At 41.7% G+C, this 8,127-nt stretch overlaps 1 protein-coding gene across 1 annotated transcript in view; it reads left to right on the top strand.

Annotated features, from left to right (window-relative positions):
- The first annotated feature begins 167 nt into the window (after nt 1-167).
- ZBTB20 (zinc finger and BTB domain containing 20) overlaps nt 168-8,127 on the top strand; it is a 707,334-nt gene continuing 699,374 nt past the window's right edge. The window contains exon 1 of the mRNA XM_044284171.1: nt 168-215. The gene's annotated coding sequence lies outside the window, so the exon portion shown is untranslated. The remainder of the gene's footprint in view (nt 216-8,127) is intronic.

The following is an 8,127-nucleotide window of genomic DNA, read 5'->3' as shown; positions in this document are numbered from 1 at the left end:
GTAGCCTGGACGCGCGTGTGGCTAAGCGCCACTCCCTGATTGTCAAGGCCTTCAACCAATCACCGCGTGAGGTAGCGGGCGACTGGCCAATGGCGGGCGGCGGCGGGCCGGCGTAGGCGGGACCGGCTGAGGGAATTTCGGGTGACAGCTGACAGAGGAATGGAGGATTTGGTGAGCGGGGCCGAGGAGGAGGACACTGCGGGAGCCGAGCGCAGGTAATCACCTCATGACTGACCGCGGCACGGAAGGTGAGGGGGTGCGCGCCGTGTGGGGAAACCGCCGCTGAGGAAAGGGGTGTGGAGCCCGGAGACCCCTCCTCTCTGTCCTCCCTCCTCATGGAGCCCACTCCCCCAGTGTCCCTACATGACTCCTCAGCCCTGTCACTGCCGGCCGCCAGCTGCGGCTCCGCTCTATGCAAAAACCTATAGGAGCTGTGATATCTACACTGTATAATAATCTATAGGAGCTGTGACAATATCTGCTCTGTATAATAATCTATAGGAGCTGTGATATCTGCACTGTATAATATCTACACTGTACAATAATGTATAGGAGCTGTGATATCTGCACTGTATAATGTATAGGAGCTGTGATATCTACACTATATAATATGTGATAATATCTACACTGTACAATAATCTATAGGAGCTGTAATATCTACACCATATAACCTACAGGAGCTGTGACAATATCTGCTCTGTATAATAATCTATAGGAGCTGTGATATCTACACCATATAACCTACAGGAGCTGTGACAATATCTGCTCTGTATAATAATCTATAGGAGCTGTGATATCTACACCATATAACCTACAGGAGCTGTGACAATATCTACACTGTACAATAATGTATAGGAGCTGTGATATCTACACTATATAATATGTGATAATATCTACACTGTATAATAATCTATAGGAGCTGTAATATCTACACCATATAACCTACAGGAGCTGTGACAATATCTGCTCTGTATAATAATCTATAGGAGCTGTGATATCTACACCATATAACCTACAGGAGCTGTGACAATATCTGCTCTGTATAATAATCTATAGGAGCTGTGATAATATCTGCTCTGTATAATATGTGATAATATCTACACTGTATAATAATCTATAGGAGCTGTGATAATATCTGCACTGTATAATATGTGATAATATCTACACTGTATAATAACCTATAGGAGCTGTGACAGTATCTACACTGTATAATAATGTACAGGAGCTGTAATAATATCTACAGTATATAATCTATAGGAGCTGTGACAATATCTGCTCTGTATAATAATGTACAGGAGCTGTGATAATATCTGCACTGTATAATAATGTACAGGAGCTGTGATAATATCTGCACTGTATAATAATGTACAGGAGCTGTGATAATATCTGCACTTTATAATAATGTACAGGAGCTGTGATATCTACACCATATAATCTATAGGAGCTGTGATTATATCTACTCTGTATAATAATGTATAGGAGCCATAATATCTACAGTATATAATAAAATAATCTACAGGAGCTGTGACAATATCTACACTGTACAATAATTTAAAGGAGCCATAATAACTACAGTATATAATCTATAGGAGCTGTGATAATATCTACACTATAGGAGCTGTGATAATATCTACACTCTGTATAATAATATCTACACTGTATAATAATCTACAGGAGCTATATCTACACCGTATAATAATGTATAGGAGCTGTGATTATATCTACACTGTATAATCTACAGGAGCCATAATAGCTACACTATATAATAATCTATAGGAGCTGTGATAATAGCTACACTATATAATAATCTATAGGAGCTGTGATAATAGCTACACTATATAATAAACTATAGGAGCTGTGATAATACACTATATAATCTATAGGAGCTGTGATATCTACATTATAGAATATCTACACTGTATAATAATATCTACACTATATAATAATCTATAGGAGCCGTGATAATATCTACACTATATAATATCTACACTATATAATAATCTATAGGAGCTGTGATCGCTGAAGAACCTGCACTGATTGTATAGAATTGTCTACACCTCATAATAATCTACACTGTCTAATATCTATATTGTATAATATCTATATTGTCTAATATCTACAGTATATAATCTACACTGTATATTAGGGCTGCACGATATGGGAATTTTGTGCGATTGCGATTAGGGCCCTAAAAATTAACGGTATGCGATGCAATATTTTAAGGGAATTGTGCTAGAGGTCTATTTGCTTGGATTTTCAAGGCAAAAGCACAGAGAAATTACTGATAATGCAGAAATGTAGTTATGCTTAAAGGGAACCTGTGACCGGGATTTCGTATATAGAGCTGAGGACATGGGTTGCTAGATGGCCGCTAGCACATCTGCAATACCCAGTCCCCATAGCTCTGTGTGCTTTTATTGTGTAAAAAAAACGATTTGATACATATGCAAATTAACCTGAGATGAGTCTTGTCCCTGACTCATTTCACGTACAGGACTCATCTCAGGTTAATTTTCATATGTATCAAATCGTTTTTTTTACACAATAAAAGCACACAGAGCTATGGGGACTGGGTACTGCGGATGTGCTAGCGGCCATCTAGCAACCCATGTCCTCAGCTCTATATACGAAATCCCGGTCACAGGTTCCCTTTAACTCAAGAACTGAAATGCACAGTGTTTTTCAAAATAAAATATCTTTTACTAAATTAAATAACATATTTGCATTACTGCAAAAGTACAAAATACAAAACTTGCCATTTTCTTCATAGCACTGCACAGAACAGATAAATAAAAGAACATTTGTTCATTAAAATAACGACTTGCCTCCAGCTCCCCTCCCTCCCCATACTGTAACTGATACATCCGTGTCAACCACGTAAAAAGTCAACCATCGCTTTATAAGGCGCACTGCCATTTTCCCCCCACTTTTGGGGGGGAAAAAGTTTGTCTTATAAAGCGAAAAATATGGTAATATAATTGCAGCATTTTTGGGTCGGCCAATTGGCGATTGCGATATGGCGATTAATTGCGATTGCTTTGGCGATATATTGTGCAGGCCTACTGTATATCTACACTGTATAATAATATCTACAATAATCTACATTATATAATAATCACATAGAGGACCCTGCACTAATCATATAGAATAATCTACTCTATATAAGGCTACTTTCACACCAGCGCTTTTATTTTCCGGTGCTGAGTTCCATCCTAGGGGCTCAATACCGGAAAATAACTGATCAGTTTCATCCCCATGCATTCTGAATGGAGAGCGATCCTTTCAGGATGCATCAGGACGTCTTCAGTTCAGTCTTTTTGACTTTTCAGGAAGGAGATAATACTGCAGCATGCTACGGTTTTATCTCCGGCCAAAAAAACTAAACACTTGCCTGAATGCCGGATCTGGCATTAACTTACATTGAAATGTATTAGTGCCGGATCCGACATTAAAAATACTGCAATGCCTGACCCGTCCTTCCAGTCTGCGCATGCGCAGACCTTTAAAAATGTGAGAAAAAATAGAAACGGATCCGTTCTTGCAATGCATTTGTGAGACGGATCCACACTCTGCCACAGGTGTGAAAGTAGCCTAATAATCTACACTGATCATATATTATAATCGACTCTATATAATAATCTACACTGTATAATAATATTCACTGATCATATCTACACTGCTGGTATCATTATCTCTGCTGCATGTGTATTGTAATCTATATGTTCTGCCGTCTGCTGCTCCTGCACTGTGTATACACTATAATCTACACTGCATGTATTATAAATTAGTATATTATAATCTATATGTTCTATCTGCTGATTTTGTCTGCTTCTCCTTCATTGCACGTATGTAACCTGAACATACATCGCTCCTATATAATGGCCTACACTGAATGTATTATAATCTACACTCCACATATATTATCTATGCTGCACATATATTATAATTTAGACGGCACATAAATAATAACCTTCGCTGCGTGTCTTATTATAATCTGAGCTGTACTTACAGAATGTTATAATCTATGCAAATATAACTGCGCGTCCTCTAACACTATACAGATATCATCTGAAGTCTGTGTAGGGTTATATTATACCACAATGTGAATTGCCCGTCTATCACCACACATTACAGGTTCTCCCACTTGTCGCTGCATTTTTTTAATAGGGCGAATGTGCGCATTATTACCCTAATATTATAATCGCTGGTGAATATTATTATTACACTTATAGGCTTGAGTGCGTGATATTATTATACTAATTTACACAAAATATTATAATTATTACACTATTATTCTGATCACCGGTGCATGTTATTATTGCACTAATAGTCTACAATGCACATTATCATATTATAATACAGTTTGTATTATTAATCACAGTATTATAATCCCCCGTTCGTTATTACAATATTATCTACGGTGCAGATTATTACACTAGAATTGTAATAAAGTAAATAGCACTTTTTTATTCCACTATTTTTCTGATCCACGGTGCCTGTTATCACACTTATAGTCTACAGTGCAGGGTATTATTACACTATTATAATACTCTCCATAGTTATGGCGCTGTTCACACAGGATTGTGCGTGATATCTCCCGTATTATTACACTATTGTGTCCGGTGCCAGTGATGACTGCCAATGATTTACACCACGACGATGATGATGATTACACGCTGTATAATCAGGTTCGCTGCGATCTATGTGTGTGTTGTTACCGTTATCCGTAGCGGGCTCTCCATCTCACATCATTCTTATTATTGAGGTTCTTTTGCACATTTTTTAGCATTTTGTGCTGCGTGGTATTAGGCTGTGTTCACACTTGCACAGGAGGCGCCGTCACCTCCTCCCACACATTTAATTAGCACTGACGCCAAAACCAGCAGAACCCCAGCTCCCCTTTATAGGTCAGTGGGGTTTGTTGCCTCAGGGCTTCTGTTATGCTAAATAAAAAAGCATTATGTGAACAGGGGCTTAACCTGTTTGATTTGCTTTGTCCCGGGGCCTAGTATTATAACGGTTGTACGTCCTCGGGTGTACACGGCGCTGTGGCAGGGGGTCATTAGTCCGCTGACCGCTCCACCTTCTATTATTGCTTATTATTAATGAATAAATCACAGAGACTCCACTAATGACCCCCCGCGGACACAGACCCCATTCTGCCTGATGATGATAATAATTATAATGTACGGCACGGGAGGACCTGCCAGATAATAATGATGATATTGGGATGATCTGCGCGCCCTCTGGAGCACATTATTCATATCACTTACAAGGACACATATTATTCTGTGTGACGGAGTCACCGACCCAGATACACCTTATTATTGTCCTGGGCATGCGGTGTACATTATTACTGTTATTACTACCTGGCACTCTGATACTCACAAGGACACTCTGTATCCTTTATAATCAAGTCAGTGACCCCCGTCATCGCTCTAATTAGCAGAGTCGTGCCGCACATCCTCCACTTTTTTTATAATTAATTATTTAAATTTATTATTTTTATTATTATTATTCATGTTACATCTGATATGTACAAATCAGAAACATTAAACCAAAAGAGTATCCCCGATGCATCTATATACCCTCCAACCCTACAACTGTATGCAATCAAAAGGGTATGTTTTATGGTAGTGATTGGCAAACACATGAGTTACATCCTGTATTATACTCCAGAGCTGCACTCGCTATTCTGCTGGTGCAGTCACTGTGTATATATATTACTTATCCTGTACTGATCCTGAGTTACATCCTGTATTATACTCCAGAGCTGCACTCACTATTCTGCTGGTGCAGTCACTGTGTACATACATTACTTATCCTGTACTGATCCTGAGTTACATCCTGTATTATACTCCAGAGCGGCACTCACTATTCTGCTGGTGCAGTCATCGTGTACATACATTGCTTATCCTGTACTGATCCTGAGTTACATCCTGTATTATACTCCAGAGCTGCAATCACTATTCTGCTGGTGCAGTCACTGTGTACATACATTACTTATCCTGTACTGATCCTGAGTTACATCTTGTATTATACCCCAGAGCTGCACTCACTATTCTGCTGGTGCAGTCACTGTGTACATACATTACTTATCCTGTACTAATCCTGAGTTACATCCTGTATTATACTCCAGAGCTGCACTCACTATTCTGCTGGTGCAGTCACTGTGTATTCACATTACTTATCCTGTACTGATCCAGAGTTACATCCTGTATTATACTCCAGAGCTGCACTCACTATTCTGCTGGTGCAGTCACTGTGTACATACATTACTTATCCTGCACTAATCCTGAGTTACATCCTGTATTATACTCCAGAGCTGCACTCACTATTCTGCTGGCGCAGTCACTGTGTGCATACATTACTTATCCTGTACTGAACCAGAGTTACATCCTGTATTACTAAGGGTCCATTCACACGTCTGCAAATGGGTCCACATCCGTTCCGCACCCATTCATGTTCTATGGGGACGGAATGGATGCGGACAGCACACTGTGTGCTGTCCGCGGAGCGTGGCCCTGATCTTCGGGTCCGCAGCTCCGCAAAAGATAGAACATGTCCTATTCTTGTCCGCAGCGGACAAGAATTGTCATTTCTATAGGCGTACTGGGCGGGTGTGTTGCGGGTCCGCAACACACCACGGACGTGTGAATGTAGCCTTATCCTGTACTGATCCTGAGTTACATCCTGTATTATACTCCAGAGCTGCACTCACTATTCTGCTGGTGCAGTCACTGTGTACATACATTACTTATCCTGTACTGATCCTGAGTTACATCCTGTATTATACTCCAGAGCTGCACTCACTATTCTGCTGGTGCAGTCACTGTGTACATACATTACTTATCCTGTACTGATCCTGAGTTACATCCTGTATTATACTCCAGAGCTGCACTCACTATTTGTTGTTTTGCTGACCTTCTGTAAGGCCTCATGCACACAACAGTATTTTTTCACGGTCCGCAAAACGGGGTTCCGTGTCCGTTTTTTTTCTTCCATGTGGATCTTCCATGATTTTTTGGAGGATCACCAGACATGGCCGTGCGGAGCCAAACGGATCCATCCTGAATTACAATGCAAGTCAATGGGGACGGATCCGTTTGACGTTGACACAATATGGTGCAATTGCAAACGGATCCGCCCCCCCATTGACTTTTAATGTAAAGTCAGGAGTCCCTTCTGAGTTTTCTCCAATCCGATGGTATATTTTAACTTTAAGCGTCCCCATCACCATGGGAATGCCTCTATGTTAGAATATACCATCGGATTTGAGTTACATCGTGAAAACTCAGATCCGACAGTATATTCTAACACAGTAGCGTTCCCATGGTTACGTGGCGTTCCCTTGGCGTTCCCAAGTTAGAATTTACTATGAACTGTGGACATGACTGCTGCCTGGCAGGATCCGATCTCTTACAGGGGGCTGTGATCCGCACAATTAACCCCTCAGGTGCCGCACCTGAGGGGTTAATTGTGCATATCATAGCCCCCTGTAAGAGATCAGGTGCTGCCAGGCAGCAGGGGGCCAGACCCCCCCTCCCTTCCCTGTATTGAATTCATTGTTGGCCAGTGCGGCCCCCTCCGGCCCCCCTTCCCCTGTATTAAATTAATTGGTGGCCAGTGCGGCCCCCCCTCCCTCCCCTGTATTAAATTGACTGGTGGCCAGTGCGGCTCCCCTCCCTCCCCAGTATTAAATTCATTGGTGGCCAGTGCGGCCTCCCCCCCCCCCCCCCCCCGATCATTGGTGGCAGCGGAGAGTTCCGATCGGAGTCCCAGTTTAATTGCTGGGGCTCCGACCGGTAACCATGGCAACCATGACGCTACTGCAGTTCTGGCTGCCATGGTTACTTAGCAATTTTAGAAGCATCATACTTACCTGCGCTGTCTGTGACCGGCCGGGAGCTCCTCCTACTGGTAAGTGAAAGGTCTGTGCTATAAGCAATGCGCCGCACAGACCTTTCACTTACCAGTAGGAGGAGCGCCCGGCCAGTCACAGACAGCGCATGTAAGTATAATGCTTCTAAAATTTCTAAGTAACCATGGCAGCCAGAACTGCAGTAGCGTCCTGGTTGCCATGGTTACCGATCGGAGCCCCAGCAATTAAACTGGGACTCCGATCGG

The sequence above is a fragment of the Bufo gargarizans genome, chromosome 3, assembly GCF_014858855.1.
Source record: "Bufo gargarizans isolate SCDJY-AF-19 chromosome 3, ASM1485885v1, whole genome shotgun sequence".
Lineage (NCBI taxonomy): Eukaryota > Metazoa > Chordata > Amphibia > Anura > Bufonidae > Bufo > Bufo gargarizans.
This window is presented reverse-complemented; position numbering and strand designations above follow the sequence as displayed.